At 35.2% G+C, this 19890-nt stretch overlaps 1 long non-coding RNA gene across 1 annotated transcript; it reads right to left on the bottom strand.

Annotated features, from left to right (window-relative positions):
- Positions 1–3559: 3559 nt before the first annotated feature.
- Positions 3560–17857, bottom strand: LOC121139010. Its single transcript, XR_005875883.1, has 3 exons — positions 17779–17857; positions 4522–4597; positions 3560–3632 (listed from the first exon to the last, which is right to left on the bottom strand). It is a non-coding gene; the product is annotated as an uncharacterized LOC121139010 (long non-coding RNA).
- Between the last annotated feature and the right edge of the window lie 2033 nt (positions 17858–19890).

The following is a 19890-nucleotide window of genomic DNA, read 5'->3' as shown; positions in this document are numbered from 1 at the left end:
AGTTATAGGCATAATCTGCTTTAGAGAAGATAAAGTATTTCTCTGGGGACAGACATTTCTCTTTTATTTTTCCCCTCCCCCCTTTCTGTCTCTCATCAGAAAGCAAGAAGCCTTCTAAGGAATAATAGTAAAGTGTAATGTGATAAAATATAGTAAGGTGAAACAAAAACTAACATGTCAGATTTGGACAGAAGATATAAAAAAAGGAAAAGTGTCCAAGAGAAGGCACAAGAGTCGGAGACCCACTTGCTCACACACTCAGGAATCCCATAAAAACACTAATAACGCATATCCAGAGCACCTGGTGAAGACACATGCAGGCCTCATGCTCGCTGCTGCGGGCAAAGTGAGTTCATAGGAGTTTTTATCGTGCTGATTTAGAAAGCCTTTTCTGGGCATCCTTCTTCCCACCTGGTTCTTTCCCCTCCTCTTCTAGAAGGTTTTGTGAGCCAAAAGAACTCCCATTCATGGGTGAGTGATCCAAAGTCTCTTACTCTCTGCATACTGTCTTGTGGTGGGTATTTGTTCTTATCTGCTGCAAGGGGAAGCTTCTCTGATAATGGCTGAGCAAGGCACTGGTCTATGAGTACAGAAGAATGTCATTAGGAGTCACTTTATCACCATATTTTTTTATTGTCTTAGAATACAAGTACTTGGTCCTTGGGCTATCTACTCTCAGGTTCTTGGTTACCTAGCAGTATCCAGGATGCATTAAGTTAAATCAAATATTTGTTGGTTATTCCCACAAGGTTTATATCATCATTGTGTTCATACACCTTACAACCTTACAGGCAAGACACCACTGTTGATCAAGGGTTTTTGGCTAGCTTGGTGTTTGCTTATTTTCTGGTAGAGTGCCAAAGTACCTTCTTGTACCATAGGCACTAACTTGTAGTGGTGAAGGTTTTATGTATGCACCAGCTTTACTGTTACATGTTCAATGAATAAGTTGTGTAAGTGTTGTCTTCAGCAATGGTGCCTCACAGTTTGTGGAAAGCAACCATAGTCTTGGTAACATCCTGGGTGGTTAGGGGATTCCCATGGGACTCTCTTAGCCAGCAACACAATTAGATACAACCTAATCCTGGTACTAGAATCTTCATTTGGTGAGGAGAGATGCCCAGTTGGGGTTCTGTCATCCATTATTTGGTTATTTCAGTTATATTACCTCTATATGTTTTAAGAAGCTTCTACATTGTTTGGTTTCTATACTACCCCCTTAACAAATGGTGCTGGCATAAATGGATGCTGACATCTAAAAGACAACAGATCGTTCCATATCTATCACCATGCACAAAACTTAAGTCCAAATGGATCGAAGACCTCAACATCAATCCAGCCACACTGACTCTCTTAGAGGAGAAAATGGGAAGTACCCTTGAACAAATTGGTACAGGAGACCGCTTCCTGAACATAACAACAGTAACACAGACACTGAGATCAACAATTAATAAATGTGACCTTCTGAAACTGAGGAGCTTCTGCAGGGCAAAGGACATAGTCAAAAAGACAAAATGACAACCCACCGAATGAGAAAAGATATTCACAAACCCCATTTCTTACAGAGGGCTGATCTCCAAAATTTACAAAAAACTCAAGAAGCAAGTCTCCAGAACACCAAAGGATCCAATTAGTAAATGGGGTACAGAATTAAACAGAGAATTCTCAATAGAGGAGTCCAAAATGGCCAAGAGACACTTGAGAAAGTGCTCAACATCTTTAGCCTTTAGGGGAATGCAAATCAAAACAACTCTGAGATACTGTCTCACTCACATCAGAATGGCTAAAATCAAAAACACTAATTAAAATTTATGTGCAGTGGTTAAAAATGTTTTTCCCATTGTGTAGGCTGCCTCTTTATGAAATTGATGGTTTCCCTTACAGTACAGAAACTTTTCAGTTGCATGAAGTCCCATTTAGATGGCTTTAGTGCAGACCCTCTCAAAAGAGGTAATAAGTCATTTCCCTTATATTTGCCTCCTTTGGTATCTAGAATTCCCCCAAAACAGCAAATTCATGGAGGTCAGATCACATCCCAGATGAAGCTACAGCATAAAAATAAATAAATAAAAATATTCTTCAGATATAAATATATGTAAATAGAGAAATAAGTGGGAACCAAGAATAAAATATATAAATAAATATGATAATACTACAAGGAGCATATCAATGTTTAGTTTTCAGGTCATATTTTACTGTTGATTAATGTCTAAATGTTAATGATATTTTTTTAATCTGTACCTTAACCAGAAAAATAAGAATTTAAAGAAATTTAAAGGTCTTTCTGTGAACAAATTGATTTGATATTTTTCTTTCATAAATTTGCATTCTCATTCCAGTAATGTGAGCTTACATTGAAATAAAGACATTTAGGTCACTAATGGAGATTCAGTGACCTTTGGAAAATTAATACAAAACACTGATAATGCATTTGATGAAAAAATCACTTGCAAACTAGTATGCATGCTTTTTGATTATTTTGAATATGTAGTATTTATTCTATATTAGACACTAACTTTGAAATATTATCAGTAAAAAAAACCCTGCGAGATATTTTGAGTCTCAATTTAGGTTATAAAACAAGAAATCAGGGTCTGTAGAAATTATTGGTCTCTAAAAAATGTTACCCTGACTAAAATGAAAATAAAAAAGTATGGAGATAGCTGATAGTACGTAGAGATGAGTTGACTAGTATTCATCCCATGTTCAGAGTGAGGATTTTGTCTTGAATGTGAAAGAGTATGGAAAAGGGAATAGGAGTCTTTCTGTCTGGTGGATCAGCGTGACCCTCAGAGATGCACACATTTAAATATGATGTACTGCTTACTGAATTACATCATTTGGCCCTTTAATGTATTATGATGATTACTCTTTCTAAACTCTGACTCTATACCAGTATTTCTAGAGAGAAGATATGCCCAAAATATTCTCAAATAACTTATGAAATGTTGTACAAATAAGTTGCCTATTTCTTTACACATTTCTTTACAGTCTATCCCTCTTTTAAACTACAACTGACTACTGAGTCTTTAAGAATTTTGGCAGGTGTCAATATAACACATAGCATGCTCACATGATATGAAACATAGGTAGACTGACACACTAAAAGAAGATAACAAGAGAAGTTGATTCTAACCATAGGGTTACTTGAGAAATTCAGTCTGGCACGCAGGAAGGACTCTGATGCCAAAGAATTGTTTCAAGTGTAACTAGAATTTGGGTTGAGCCAGAAAGGATTTAACACAGTTTGTTAACACTTAGAGTATGGGTCTTACACTAGAGAATCGATTTCTGAAGAATGAATGGCCGAGTAAGCACAAACTATGCTAGACCAATTTTCCCAGAGGATCACTTATGATTTGTTAAACATGTTAGGTCGTGATGAATTTATTATGTTTGGCTACAGAAAGAAAATCATCCTTCTGGACCTAAAAGCAATAATTCATTCCCAAAACATCGAGGCCTCCAGCCAAACTATATCCTGCGAGGCTTTGATCCAGCATCAGCTGGTGACTGTAGATAAGTCTAGTCTGGGTTGCTTGACTTCTGCTGCAAAATCCACATATTTTAGTTGCTGATAGACAACACAGTCATGTTTTGAAGCTATCAAACGTTTGTCAAAAATACATTGGCTGAAAGAAACAAGATTGACTTTTATAACTTTTTGATATTTCAGGAAGCAAATATAGTAAAGATAATTAAATTTTACATGCCCACAATTTTAACTCTCCCCCACACTCTGTCCCCACAGGAAGATACTAAATGAAGTTTTGTTCACTTGTGTTTATTCTTCCAAAAGACAGAACTGAATGTGAAATATCTTGTAGTTTTGATGACAGAAGGTGCAGAAGGAAGAAATATCAGCCCTTTATTTCTGTATTAGACTGAAACCAATAGGCATGGGGTATCATGCTATGCTTAACTAAATCTCAGCCAGGGTTACTGATAGACTCCATGAATTATATCATACTACTTTTTCCCTCTTTTCCAATAGAACTTTGGTACAATATTTTTGTGATGATTTTATAAGTGATAATTTTAATTCTATAAATCATAAGCTTATCTTTCCAAGTATAAACGCACTATCAGTAACAGAAACACAGGTTCAGTCCCTGTGGAAGGATACTATTTCAGCCCAGACATACCGATGAGGGCCTAGGCCTTCCCCCAAGTGGTGTGACAGACTTTGATGATCCCCCATGGTCTCACTGTCCTTGGGGAGTGGGTGGGTGATGCATTCGGGGGCAGTGAAGGGCATGGGAGAATGTGGGGGCAGAGGGGAACTGGGATGGGATTGATATGTAAAATAAGATTAGTTTTAAATTAAAAAATAGAAACACAGGTTCATGTACCTGTGATTCCAAAATTCTAGAAGTGAGGCAGGAGAAGTACTAACTGGAGGCAGGTAAGAGGTAAATACCTACACCATCTCCCAAAAATGAGAAATTACATAAAATAAATATCACTATAATGCTTGGATGTAAATTGAATTATAAGAAAAATTGAGACTGTCCTGTTTACCGTGTCAGCTTCTTCTATGTCTCCTGTTGATCCATGTACAAACAACATCAGTTGTCTTGCCATCTGTTCTTACTTTCTAGAAGTTTTGAGAAAAGAAATTGTGATAAAATGTTAGAATTTAGAAAACATACATTCTTTATGAAAAAGCTGAAAAGATCCTTGGTATACTTCCACTTCAATTTGGTCAATGTGGCAAAACATTAGTACTTCAGGTTCCAGATTTGGAACTTTTTTCTCTTTCTACTTATACTATAATGTTTTAAAATTTATTTTTTATATGTCAATTATAGGCTTAAATCATTTTTAACCACAATGTTTGGCATATTTTTATAACCAAAGCTTTCCATGAAAATGTGAGAATTTTTGTATTTTAGAGTTCAGAAATAAGGCTCATGTGTCTTAGAGTATTCTAAAATAACAGCAAATCTCTTCATTCAACATTCTATAGGGTAACATCTACCTAGTTCAGTTATCACATACTACCATTGGGCTGTCCAATCTAGTTCCATTCAACTTTGCCCATTCAGATAAACGTACGTGGACATAAACACACATGCACAAACACAACTGCACTTAATGTGGTCTTAGACTTATTATGTAAGTATGCTTTACTAAAATATACATTTTCTTCCAAATACTTAAATCTTATGAATTGTTTCAAAGAAATTGTTTTTAAGCAGATACTTATTTCTAAATAAATATTTTCTACATCATTTTTAATTCACCCAGTTATTAGAATATTTAACAACAATTTTTAAAGTTTTAAATTTTATTAATATGCATAGGTGTTTTGCTTTTACTCCTTTTTGTGGCTCCCATGTGACTCTTGAGGACAGATGATGGTGTTAGAAAGCATGGACCAAATTGTTATAACCAGTTTTGATCCTTCATGTGAGTGCTGGAGTTAGATCCTTGCCTACTGAAAGATCAGAAAATACTTGACTTCTGAGCATATTCTGCAGTCCATAAATACATTTTTTTCGATTGAGAATCAGAAAACCAAAAGGGAGATAGAATGTTTGCATCCAAGAAACTTAAATTTTAGACAATGTTCTGATATAATTAAGATCAATGTTTTATCTACATAGATGTATTATCACAGAGTGAACTTGTGTTTAAGGATCGCAGTGATAGGTATCACAGTGAATTTCAATCACTAGAAAAATGGTTTCCAGATTCCCTACTTCCTTTCAGTACCTTAGTTGTTTATTCCATTTTTTTCTATCTAGATTGACTAAGTTAGCAATCATATTCACTGGGGAATTTAAGATGCTGGTCTCTGTTATTTTTACCTACGTGGTTTCAATGTGATACTTGCCCCACAGGTTCCTGTGTTTGAATACCTGCTCCCACACTAGAGGACATGTTTGAGGATGTTGTGCAACCTGAATCAGATGGAGTTTGGTGAGAATTGTTAGGTCTTAGGGTAGGTACATTGTTCTATCCTTTCAGTTAGCTGTTGACCCATGAAGAGGTGAACAAGGTCCTGCCATTATGTCTTCCCAACACTGAGGGAGTGAAGCCCTGAGACAAATGAGCCCTCTTTACCTGAAGCTGCATCTGTAGGATGTAGGGTTGTCTGTCATAACAAGGAGATTAGTAATTGATGCATTCAGTGACTCCAACTTTTCAAGTAAAGTGTGGTGATGTGGGAACTACTCAGGTTACTTTACTATTTAGATTATTACCATAAAAACTTAATTTTAAGTGGAGTTTGACTACACTGAGCAAAAATCTCCTGGTGAAGACTTGTTTGAACAAAATTAGTAACAATGCTATAATTGTTTATGCCACTGACCACTCATCATCATGCTGAGTTGTATAGACTTTTTGCTACTATGTAAGAGAATAATTGCTACCATCCTTACTTTACAAATAATACAATTTCAGTTTAGATAACATAAGTGAGTTTCCTGTCTTACAAGCAGTAAAAGACATAATTGGGAATTCACATCTCATTTGATGCAAAATGTCTCTTGCTTATTTTCTTGTGTAAGTGTGTTCAGCAAAGATGGGAAAATGGAAGAAGTTAGTATATGCTTATCTCATTTCAGTAATAGGAATGCTAGCATAAGGGAGCAGGTACATTGAACTGATATCTAAGGTCAATATGAAGTTATGTTTAGTATATGTTTTAGAAAGCTGTTAAATCTGGACTATATTCTGGGACTGGGGAAGAGGTGTCATAGTAATACAAACAGTGAAAAATAGAGTGAAGAATCTTAGTGAACTAAATCACAGTTTTCTGTTTCTTTCACTTCTCTATCTCTGGCAAAGTAGTCTAGTTTAGCAACTTGTATTGCCAGACTATCTTTGGACTACCAGTCCATAAATAATGACTCAGAAACTTATTATTAATTATGAAAGCTTGGTATTAGCTGAGGCGTTCACCAACCAGTTCCTACAAATTAATTAACACATTTAAAAAATATACATTTCTGCCACATGGTTGTGATTAGCTCTTCTTTGTTCAGCACATCTGATTTGCTTCAAATCTGCTGGAAAAACCACAAGCCTAGTTTCTTTCTTTTCTTAGAAGTCCTGCCTATTCTCTCCTGCCTATGTATTGGCCATTTAACTCTTTATTGAACCAACCAGAAGGTGCCTTAGGCAGAGACACATCTTAGCAGTATAAACAGATTTTCTGCAACAGTCTAGGTTTACATAGGACTAGGTATCAGAAGATGCAAAGTGAGTGTTGTCAGTCAAAATAATTCTTTTGGGTGGTAATAGTGTCAGATGATAATGACTGCACAAGTCAATGTGAAATTATGACCTTTAATGGGATGAATGTTATAGTGGGCAAATTATATCTCAATAAAGCTATAAAAAATGAAAAGGAAGCAAATCTAAATGTTTTAAGTCAATGGAATTGAAGTGAAAAATTAAATTCCACCTGCTGGTGAGAGAATTTGTCTTTCCAAAAGCTGCTTAAGCTCATGACTCTGGGGAGAGCATAATTAACGTTAATGGAGAAACCTTCTAGAAAATGCCACTGCAATTTTTCCAAAAGCTCTTCTGTGCTTCTCCACTATCAAATGGTCTTGAAATAATTGTCTCAAAATATAACTGTAATCTTCTTCCATGTAATTTTCTCTTGGCATAACAGATAATGAAGAGAAAAGGGCTCACAATGAAATTTTCAGTGTAATTACAGTTGGCTTGCATTATGGATTTGGGTTTTCTGATTGACTCTTTTTACTACTAATTAATTGTTTTCATAAATTTCCCAAAAGGAACTTTTATAATCCTTTTCTCCATTCTATCCACACCATGTTGTTAATTTTATGTGGAAAGTAAAAGGTGAATTCTCTCCCATCATGAATCTTATGAAATAGAAAATGAAGGCATAAAATTTATAAACATTTAGAAAACCAATGGATCGATGTAACTTTTGGTGCCTGGTTTGATGCTTTGAAATATAAATTTACTTCCTTAGTTATGTGCTTCTTCTAAATATTGATTTTAATGCACAGGTGTAAACACATGTAGCTAGAAAATTCATTAAATTTTTGTGAGTTTGTGCAAAATAAAACCTGGTGGAATAATTTATGATTCATGCCCAAGGAATAAAACAGTCATAAAATTTGTTCCTCAAATATCTCCTTAAGAAACACTAGTTTCTTTTATTTGTTAGGGAGCCCAGCTTCAATGATTAAAAAAATAGGTTAAGATAACTATTCTAAACATCAGTGTTAATTGGTGTGTACTTAGGCAGAAATGCATAGTGTTTAGCCTGGAGAAGACAACTGGATTTGAAGATAATTTCTTCCTTCCAAAATGAGCTCTGAGCACTCAGATTTTGTCACTTCAGTACCACCATTTTTCTCACATGTAAAATAATGACAGTAATTCTAACAAAGTTTGATTGCAATTTGTTAATAAAAAGCTACTTGATTACCAATAATCAAATCAAAAACAACAAAACAACAACAAAAACATGTGTGGCAGCAGTAGCTTATACCTTTAAATCAGCACATGTAGGAAGAAGCAGGTCTAACTTTCTGAGTTCACGGTCAGCCTGTTCTACAGAGTGAGTTCTAGTACAACCAGTGCTACAGAAAGAAACCTTGTCTGCAGAAAAAATAAACAAACAACAGCAACACTCAAAACCAATAACAACAACCCAAACAAAAGAAAAACATGTAATTTCATTAGCTCTTTAAGTGTGTGTGTACAATATTTTCTGCTTTTGCTATCATTTCCATTGATGGTGACAAGCTGTTGGGAAAATGTGAAATTAAACCTTTTTCCTGCTCTATTGGAATACAATGTGTTTCTTAGTTCATGTTCTAAATGAGTTTTAGTTCAAACCAGCAGGTTTATGGAAAATACGCTCTTAACAATATCTGAAGTGCTCCTAAGGTGCTATGATTTATTGTGGCCAACAATGGTCCTACAGCGGTATTCATAGTCTTCATCCTTGCAGATCTGGTCACGGACCTCTAATTTCTTATATGCAGTTTCCTCAAAGTGATTTTGTGCTTACTCTTTATAAACTTCAAGGAGATTGACAACAGTGGTAGCCTCTTCCTTCAAACTTAGGGACCATTCTGCAACGAATGCTGGGCTGGTGCTGGAGGCTCATTGAAGACAGAACTAATAAACCATGTCATTAAACCATCTTCTACGTCAGAGCTGTTCCTATGACATTGAGCCCTATTTATACTGACAGGAGAGCTCTAGTTCTGGGGTTCCTGTGACAAAATGGGGAGCTTGTTTGCAAGCTCTGATTAAATCACCAAATCTATGAATAAAGATGAATGTCAGTCTAAGCAACTGCCTTTTGGAGCTGCTTAATATAAAACATAATTAAAACTTTACTTAGTTTTGGATAACTAAAAGTCCTATTTACAAAACAATCCGTGCCTTTGGAGTTTAAATACTTTGACGGGGAGTCAGCTTTCCACTCTATTTAGAACCCATAAATACTTCTATTAAAGCCTTTGCAAACTTTCATTGCAATTGTCTACCAACAGCTATTTTTGTTGCTTAACTTGGATCGTTCTATGGAGTTGTGTTTATTCAGATGCCAAATTCTTTCATATTTCAACCAATTATGAAAGATTTCATAATAACTACCATTTTTGTCACTTTAGATGAGAAAAGAGAAGGTGGTTATTACAACTTGATATCTGGCATTTCCATAGTGCAGTGGTTATACCATTCACCTAACAACTTGAAATCAACACCAAAATGTCAAAATAAGAGCATTCACTTAAAAACAATGATGATGATCAAGTATTAGGAACAGGGTGTCAAGGTCTTAATTAATTTCTATGGTATAAATATTAGAAAAATAACCTAACACCAAAGAACAACAGATCATTTGGAAAGGTCAGAGATATATCTAGTTCTCCTAGTATGTACTACAAAGCATTTATTTTAAGCAATGAACTTCAAATTTTTTAGAATTTCCATAACTTAAACAATAACCAGTATCTTATAATTAGCAGCCAAGAGTCTGTGTGCTGAGTTGTTATAATGTACAGTCGTTCCATTAGGTGCACAACACCGTGTGGTGTGAGGCGGTAATAATTAGATAGCAGATGGTGATACCAGCTCCAATAGTGAATGCCGATGCATTATGCATGAGAAGTGATTTTATTGTTGTTTTTGATCCATTTGGTACCATTATGCTGCTCTTGGACCTCAATCCACGTCTCAGATGAAAAAAAAATCTTTGGATCTGGCATTTTTTTCTTCTAAACAAGATGTAACATCACTTTTTCCTAAACCAATCAGTTCTGTTCCTACTCTACTTGCAGGACAGACTTCATTCTGGCAAAACCATAGAGCTGAATGTTTGCATTGTCTTACACATCTGAGGTTACTAGAAATAAATGTATGCCTCTGATAGCAGCATAGTGCAAAGAATTAGTATCTTTGACAATGGAATCTGATATTTTATGATCGTGTACTGAGTTCTGGGCTGAGGTACTTTTAAAATATCTATTGTGCAGATGTGCTTAATCATGTTATGACTTCTGACACTAAAAATATCTTTTATTTTCATTACAGATGAAATGAATTTGAAACTAGAAATGAGTAAGAGTAGACAGAGATTGGATGAGAGATCTCATTAATGTTATCAATTCTTCAATAGAGAGTTCCACAGAGTGATTGTTTGTCTTGATTTACTTATGAAAATGACCACTTTTAAGGGTAAGGGAAGATGCTCTGCTCCCAAGGATATGATACCTTGAGGACCACCATCTCCCTATGACTGACCTATGACATGTAGCTTTTTTTTAAGCCATAGAAGTTCAGTAGTTCTTTTTAAATAAATTACTTTATTGAATATAACTGTCTTAATAGCAAGATCTTACCAATGAACACAATCATTCGGTGGAATGAGATATATAATATTTACTCTATAGATTTTTCCATAATGATACTTGGGAACTAAACAGGTTACATCCCTATAATACTTCAGTCCTTCTTTGTGGACTTGTGTTTGGCAGAGGAGGAAGTATAAAGACAATCTGGCATCTGTTAAAAGGACTGGAATTTAATTGACGTCTGTCTCCACACAGCCAGCTTTCAGGATGGAATGCTACCAGGAGAGTTATGTCTTCCATCGGAGAACAGATGCATTTATGACTCAGTAGCAAAGGGCACAAAAGAGGAAAGTTGCAAGAATTTTTGGCCAGGTTAGTTTATGCCCATGTACACAGTGGAGGTAGAAGATAAATATCAAAATGAGTCACCTGCCAGAGTGCCTGGTGCCCTGTATATGTTGTCAGCTTCTTTCATTTTTTGCAGACATCTAAATTCTGAGTTCTCAGAGTCCCTATCAAAGTCTTTTCCTGGTCACTTCACTATATTGTACTACTATGGTACATTTGTTACATCAGGGAATTATCAGTAATTCTGTATTATTTTTCAACTTTGTTTTTTGGATTTCTTATTTTTTAACAATGTCTAGTATACTTAATGAGTTTCAAGAACAATTGAAGAAAATGTATAACATATATAGCTCTTTCTCTTTAAGACATTTATGGGCAGTTTTCATACCTCACTTATGTAAGATATCATTCATAGTGTTGGAAGGCAATGATCAGGTATTCATAAAACTTTTCACAAGATGTTCTGAAGATCTCATATTCTAGAACAGCAGTTATGACTTAAAAATCATGAACTCCATACTAAAATAAAACTTTTCTTCTGTCATGTATTTAAAGATCTCTATAATATCTATAACTTTTAATTATCATAATATATCTTGTTTTATGTCTGAAATATTGTTTTATTGATTTCTTTTATTCATTTTAAATATGTTTTTAGTTTCCTGTCTTCTCTGCTAGATTCATTTCTGTTTTTCTGAGAAAACACTGTGGTAAAAATAAAATAAAGAAAATCTTAGTGAAGGAAGGGCTTTCAACTTGCATTTCCAGATCACAGGCCTTCGCTCAGAAAAGTCAGGGCAAAAACTCTGGAGGTCCTCTGCTTCCTGATTCACTGGAGGGTGGTTACTTATACAGCCTAGGGCAACCTGCTGCATCAACTAACAAACAATAAAATCCTTCACAAACATGTACACAGAGCTATCTGATCCGGGTAACTCATCACCTGAGACTTTTCCTCTCTGGTGATGCTAGGAGATAGGATATTTCAGTTTGACAATTAAAGTTAACAAGGACTTGAGCCTTATATTGCTGCATTGTGTTTTTGCATACATGTACTAGTTATCAATAAAGTAATAATAGCTGTTGTAAGGAAAGACACAAAAATGACAGTAAGTGCTAGGAAGATGCTATTTTTTCCACTTGTATTAAATATCTAAGTGGTACCATGTTTTCCTGTGTCACCCAAATCATATGCTACTCAGCACATGTTCATGTATTTGTTTCTTTTCGTCTATAATCCCCACTCCCGTTAAATGTCGACAAGAAGGTCTTAAATATCTGACCTTCCTTTTAAGGACATAGACACTGAACATTCATTTTTTGCTAAATTCCAACTGACTTAATCTCAGTTTTGTAACTACCACAACTGAAATAAAGCTCATAGCTAAAATCTTACTTCAGCGCAGCTTTTTTTTGGGTAATGTATTAGGTCTATTAGCAAATATATAGCAAGATTGCATAAGTGATAGTATCAACAAAATTACTTTTGTTCTCATACTTTAGGGGTTTTATTTCATTTACTTTTGTGTATTATTAGTTGCATTGTCTTGAATAAGAAATGATCATATTAGGTGTACATATTTAAACATTAGGGATCCTATTGGTAATACTGTTTGGAGAGGTTAAGAAACCCTATGGGTAACATTAGAGGAAGTAAGACACTGAGGGTTAGCTTGGGCACTTACAACCTTGCTACACTCCAAGTTTGTTCTCTGATTCATGCTTGCAGTTGAAGATAAGATTACTCATCTTTCAGCTCCACAAACCAGCTGCTGTACCGCCCTCAGCTCTACAGACTCTTTCTGAAACCTTAAGCCAAAATAAACTCTTTGGTCTCTATGTAACTTTTGGTCATAGTGTTTGACCAAAACAATAAATAGTAAGTCATGCATCAATGTCGCCTTTATGATCATTCTCAAAGAAGATATTTCTGTTCAAAAACTTCCTAAATAAAATTTGAAGAGAATGAATTATCTTAAGTAATTGGGCAGCTATTTGCAAATGGCTCTGTAGACATGTGTGAGTGAGATGAGATTCCATTAGCATTTCATGAGAGAACTGCTATATTATTTTAAAATTCTCAGGTTGCTTTCTTTACACATCATCCTTTCATTTGTAACCATTTGCTATTTCTGTTATTTTCATGAGTTATGATCATCAGTCTTTTGTGATTTTTATGTGATTATTAGAATTTGTATTGTACAGCTTGATGAGACTATGCAATCCTGCTTTCCTGATGAGAATATGGAATCATGGCCTCCTAAATTATGATAACATTTTGAAAATTAATCAGTAATATTATGATACAGTGGTAAGGTACATTATGATTTCTAACCCAAGGGATTAATTTAATAAATACTGAACAAAACGTATATGAAAATTTATAGCAGCATTAATAAAGTAAGTCACTTTAATGCTTTATATCAGTAATATAGAAATTAGTAAATCATAGAATTCTTTGTATTGGTTGATGCTAAAGCTTTAGAAACTCATTTCCTTAAAGGAGTTGATAATTTATTCTTTTTTATGACATGAATATTTTTATACCACTAAAATGTTGCACACATAAAATCATGGTATTAAGTGCCGGTCATGTTGAGTGCATGAGATAAAATTACTTCACTAATTTTATTAACATTTATCTCTGGACTTTCCTTGAAAGTACTGAGAAAATTCAAGCTCAAAAACTTTAGAAATGTTTGTTAAAGTATCTAGCCTCAATAGAAGAAATAGGATATGAATACATATTGCTAAAAATAATCTTGTATGAAGAATGTTAGAGGTGGAAAAGACAATTCATTAGTAATTTAATTTTTTATTCTTTATACTTATCTGATATTTATTGCATTTTGTCCCTTCTAATCAATAACTCAAATAAAATTTCTCATAGCATATGTTTAAATTTACACTTACAGATGTAGGAGAAAATTATTTACAGAGACCAGTCTCTCTTTATATAATCTGTAGTAATTATTCCTAAGTAAAATTGTGCTATTAATGGTAAATATTGAAAAATTACTCACCATCACAAAGATTGCCTGCTCATCATCATAAAGTATTTTTTGTTTTCCTTGACAAATTAATGCTAACCTGAGTCAGTTATTAGTCACAACTGTAATTATGCAACACCTACATGAACAGTTCTATTTCATATCATAATTTATTAAAACAGCAACATATAGTATAATTATCTGTTTTGAAAAACAGGAACTTCCATTTTATTGACACAAACTGTAGACTTTGAATTAAAATACATTCATCATTTGCTCAACCTATCTTATTTTTCAAATTAATTAGGTTTTATAGTAGTAATGCGCAGGGCAGAAAAAAAATCTCCTTAGAGAATAAAACCACCAACGTGCATTCATCTGTAGAAGATCATTTGTTGTCCATTTAGTTTTGTACCTGTGAGCTTATATTTTTGCATGCTTTTCTTTTCAGTAGAATTAAGAACTCACTAAAGAGGGAGGTAGTGGATGTAGAAAAGTGCGAGCCACCAGAAGCCTGTTACAAGGTGATTTAGAATCATAGCATCCTCAGTTATATTTCTGAATATATGTTTGATTTACCTGTCACAATAGAAATTTTCCAGAGTTAGTTCTCATTATAATCTATTACTGTACAAACAATATACACAGTAACAGACACCCTCAGTTGTGTTTTGTAAACTGCAGTTTAATATTGGTTTGGAAATTCTCTACATTCAAAATGAGTATCATTTGTAATTCTGTTTTTACTTGAAATGTTAAAAAATGATTTTAGTGAAAATTTCACATAATAAAATAATGAGAAAGTATATTTGTTTCCCTGACTATTATTTTTATTATCAAGTGAGATTTTTATTTTATTATTATAGCAGTCTGTGATCAATTCATGCTCACTCAGTGTGACACCTTCTTCAACTCTGAATGTGTTTTGAATATTTGTCTATTTAAATTTATAAGAATTATGATGGCAGCAAACACAATTGTTTATACTATAAATATACCAGTAGCTGCTTACTTTTAGAAGTAATCAAAAGTGTACAAAAACAAAGTAAAAAAGCTCCCTTTTGAATTGAGATGCATTGAAAATTTCAGACCTCCTACTGCTTCTAGACTTGTTTTACTCTAGAAAAGTTTTTGCAGTGGGAGTGGTGCAGTAAGCATGAAGTAAGAAAGGAAATCCCTGGGTTGATGCAAGGCATGCTCTTCCCTACTAGAAACCTTAAAAGAGATCTATACAGCTGAACATTTGAAATCAAGAGATTTAAACATACTACACATACTACACTAAGGCAAATTAAAAAATGGGAGTATTTTTGGTTGTGAGCCTAGCGTTTAATGACTGACCTAATTAGTTGCCCATTCCACAATGAGGGATGTCCTCTAAGCCTGGAATCTTGGGGGAAGGTCCAGGCCCTGCCCTGAATGAAATGACAGTCTCTGGAGATCCCACATGGAGGGCTTCACCCTCCCTGGGGAATGGAGTGGGGACTGGGTGGGAGCCTGAGGGACTGTACGGGTGGGAGAAGAGGGCAGGGAGAGGGAGCTGGGATTGACATGTTTCTAATTTAGCTTGTTTCTAATTTAAATTTAAAATATCTTTTAAAAAATGGGAGTATTAGAATGGTAGTAGACTCTGGCTAAATTATGCTGAGTGCAATAGGCAGGGGTTGCTAAACCAAAATCGAAGTGCTGGGGATACGTCTTTTTGAGTTCTTGATAAGGTAGTCCTGAGATGCTCACCAACCAACATAGGCCCTTGCCATTCATCTTGTCTGCACACTATGAGTAGCTGATAAAAGCCTATTGCTGAAAAAAACAACATTTTATAAATGTAGGGTATAGAGAAATCAAAGTGAGTATGGGCTGGATGCTTTGTGCCTGTAGGCTGTTTGGGAAGAAAAGACATCAACAGTTTTTACACAGCTGAGAGCCTTGCAAAGTACATCACCAACCTACCAGACAGTATGTGCCTACTAGCGCTATAGTGGCATTACTGCTACAGGAAAATTGTCTGATTGGTTTTAAGATGGACTCCAGTGTCTACATCGTTAAGAAAATATTGGCGGAGGAGATTTTGGGATGATGAAGTTTAATACTGTGGTTTAACTAAGTTAACACAGCACCAAGGTGCCTTCTAAATATTTATGGTTATACCCATAGACAAGTGCTAAACTTAATTTCAGTAAGTGATACTTCTCTTCATGTTGAAAGGTAATGAATGCAGAAATACATTGGTGCTCCAAAAACTGGACTAAGTGAAGGCCAACAAGACATTCCTGTAAGATCAGCAAATAGGTCGGTAGATAGTGCAGGGAGACTATGACAGCTAAAAGATAAGGAGGGAAGTTATGAAATGCTATCTTGAAGTCATGAAACAGTCAATAATTCATAATATCAAAGCAGCAGCTGCCCACAATGGGCCAGTGTAAGCCAGGTATGCCCAACAGTCAATCATGGATCAGGAAGGAGCCATGTGTCTCTGTTTCTTCTTGCTGACTGTTCGATTCTGTGGAAGCTCAGACATTGCCATCATTTGTGTACTGACTGATGAGCTCACCACAGTACAGTGAATTATAGCAGATCCAAAGTAATGCATGTTAAAATCAGAAGGCCGCAAAACAAAAAGACATGTGGATGGGAAAGGGAATTGCTTGTGGATTTATTGGGAAGGAGGCATAAAAGAAGGAATTGGGGGCTGGGCGGTGGTGGCGCATGCCTTTATTCCCAGCTCTCGGGAGGCAGAGGCAGGCGGATCTCTGTGAGTTCGAGGCCAGGCTGGACTGAAAGCCTCCAAAACAATACAGAGAAACCCTGTCTCGTAAAACCAAAAAAAAAAAAAAAAAAAAGAAGGAATTGGGGATAAAACACTATTTTTTGTGAATTTTTCATAAGAGTAAATTTAATGAAAGAAATATTGAGTCTAGCCAGACTCAGGTTAATAGCTTAAAATATGACGTGATAACTTTCCTATATTTTGGATTATGATGTAAGACTGAAACACAAAGAAACAACACAAGTACTGATATAGTAGATGCTTCAATAGCTGTGAATAATGAAACATCCCCTGTATTCATAAAAACAAAAAGAGTTCTATAATTTCCAAGAATAGTATCAGAGTTTTAGAGAGACATAGAAAAGACACCATGGCTTTATCAATTCTTAGGAATTTCACAGATATTCTAAGAGGTGAACCTGTTGGGGAAGTCCTGTGTATATGTCAATAAAGCACTGTTGGCCAATAGGGAAGCAAGATAGGTGGGACTAGGAGTCCAGGAGGACTCTGGGTAAGTAAAACACAGGAAGTCGAGATGTAACCACCATGGGGTAGGAAGCCCGGAAATTTCTCTGGTTAGAGAAATACTTAGATTAACAATTATGGGGTAAATACTTAAGAGCGAGCCAGTAAGAAACAAGCAAGGCCAACAGCTTCATAATTAATATAGCCTCCTGTGTGTGTGTTTGGGACTGATGCGGCTCTGGAACCAGGCTGGTGGGAAGGCTTTCCCTTTACATGAACCTGTATCATTCAGGGTAAATTATGAAACACAATAACAATAGCTAGAGTTCAATGGATAAATATCTTTCTTTTGTTTTCCTGATTTTGAATATTACAAGCATGAATCTGTTGGCACTTCACTTACCCTTGAGAAGTTGCCTCAATCCACTTGATTAGATTTACTCTTCCTGGTACATGATATGTAGGTAGACACAGTATTTTACAATATGCTCCAGTCTGTGAAGAGTTAACATATTTTGTATGAACATTTCTAAGAGGAGAATATTTACTAACCCCGATTGAGCCCCATTATTCTTTAAATTCCAATGATTTAAGTTATTAAAATTTAAATGATGTGTAAATAATTGTACTGATGATCAGACAAAACCAAGCTTGCTGAACAAACATCTATGCTGGAGTGTAGAAATAGAGGTGGATTAAAATAAAAAGACCACAGAACAAATTGACAATATTCATTCTAGTCAGTTGATTTGAAAAGGATTTGATGGATAATATATTTCAAGTCAAGGAGTTGTATGAGACAATCTAAATGAGAATCACACAATAGAGTGAATGGAGTCCCTTAATGACCACTTTCTGTAGCTTAGGCACACAATGTGAATTGTAGATTTAAGAAGATATGATGTGACTTTAGAAATATATATTGTAAGACAGGACAAAATTGCAAAATTATTTTATTCTATGATTATTAATATATTTTTGTGGATGATTATGTTTACTTTATCTGGACTTATTTTTTATACAGTTGAGCATATTTGCCTTCTTAATGAAACAACGGAATCTCTCACTCATACAACCATTTTTTGGGAAGATTGCAAATTTTTGAATTCCTACTGTTATAGGTAAATATAATGCACAGATATACATTCATTCACACTGTAGAGTAAGTAAATATTATGAATTATTTTTAAAAGTTTTACACCTGAGCTTTTATAAACAACGACTATCAATCCACTGAAATTGTCCTAAAATATTAATATTATTTACAAATTAGTATAATTCATTGACAATTATTAGTAAAGAATTCTGAAAGTTCAAAGCTGTGGATCTCTGTTTCTGATTCTATCAACTACTGGAGGAAGGCTCTAGGATGGCATATAAGGAAGCCATCAGTCTCATTATGGGGGGGAAGGCATCTAAGATAGCCCTTCCCCTATTGCTTAGATTCTTAGTTGGGGTCATTCTACTGTATCTCTGGACATTTTCCTAGTGCCAGATTCCCCATAGATGGATACTGTCTCAGCCTCGACACACGGGGGTGGGCCTAGGCCCTATTCCAAATGATGTGACAGACTTTGATGATCCCCCATAGAAGGCATGACCTTTTCTATGGAGCAGAAGAGGGATGGGCTGGAGGTCAGTGGAGGACATGGGAAAATGGGAGGGAGAGATAACTGGATCGATATATAAAATAAGATTGTTTCTAATTTAAATAAAAAGAAGAATTCTGACTCGGCGGTGGGGTACACAGCTTTAATCCCAGCACTGAACTCAGGAGGCATAGGCAGGCGGATCTCTGTGAGTTCAAGAACAGCATAGTCTACAAGAGCTAGTTTCAGCTAGTTTCAGGACAGCTTCCGAAGTCACAAAGAAACCTTGTCTTGAAAAACCAAAGAAAAATTCTGAAATTTTAAAAAACAATTGCTACTATTCATAAATTGCAAAATACACAATTAATCTGCTTATTCCATAAAATGATCAAATGTCTGGTATACCACAATATAGAAAGACAAAATTAGATTGAATTAGTTTTGCTTATCAAGAGAAATATATTGAGAAAATAAGAACAAAAGAAAAAACTGTATACCTGATTCTATGTGGTGAAGAATATGCCCTCCAGGCAGAAGATATGTGATCCCCTTAATGAGATCTTCAAAAGAGTGAAACCTTCACTTTTGGAGATGGCTAGTAAGTTGTGGCTTGGGGAGGGTGTCATAAAGTGTACAAACCTGCTTAGGGGATCATGAGGAACTAGCTATGCACCTGAGACCCCTCATTGAGAATTATTAACATAAATGACTAACAGTTATGGGAAGGGAGATTTTGTCACCCAAATAATAAGTCATGCTTCTGTAGGTAACACCTTACCTATGCTCCTACAAATACCTTTCATCGATACTTCTCTACATAACCTTCAACCATGTTCTTGTAGGTGACACTTTGTCATTTTTGCCTGTAGGTGTATCCCTCTATCATACCATTGTAATTAGCCCTAAATAAATTTGTTGACTCAACA

This window comes from Mesocricetus auratus, unplaced genomic scaffold, assembly GCF_017639785.1.
Source record: "Mesocricetus auratus isolate SY011 unplaced genomic scaffold, BCM_Maur_2.0 Super-Scaffold_6730, whole genome shotgun sequence".
NCBI lineage: Eukaryota > Metazoa > Chordata > Mammalia > Rodentia > Cricetidae > Mesocricetus > Mesocricetus auratus.
Note: the sequence above shows the minus strand (reverse complement) of the source record. Positions and strands in the feature narration are given on the sequence as shown.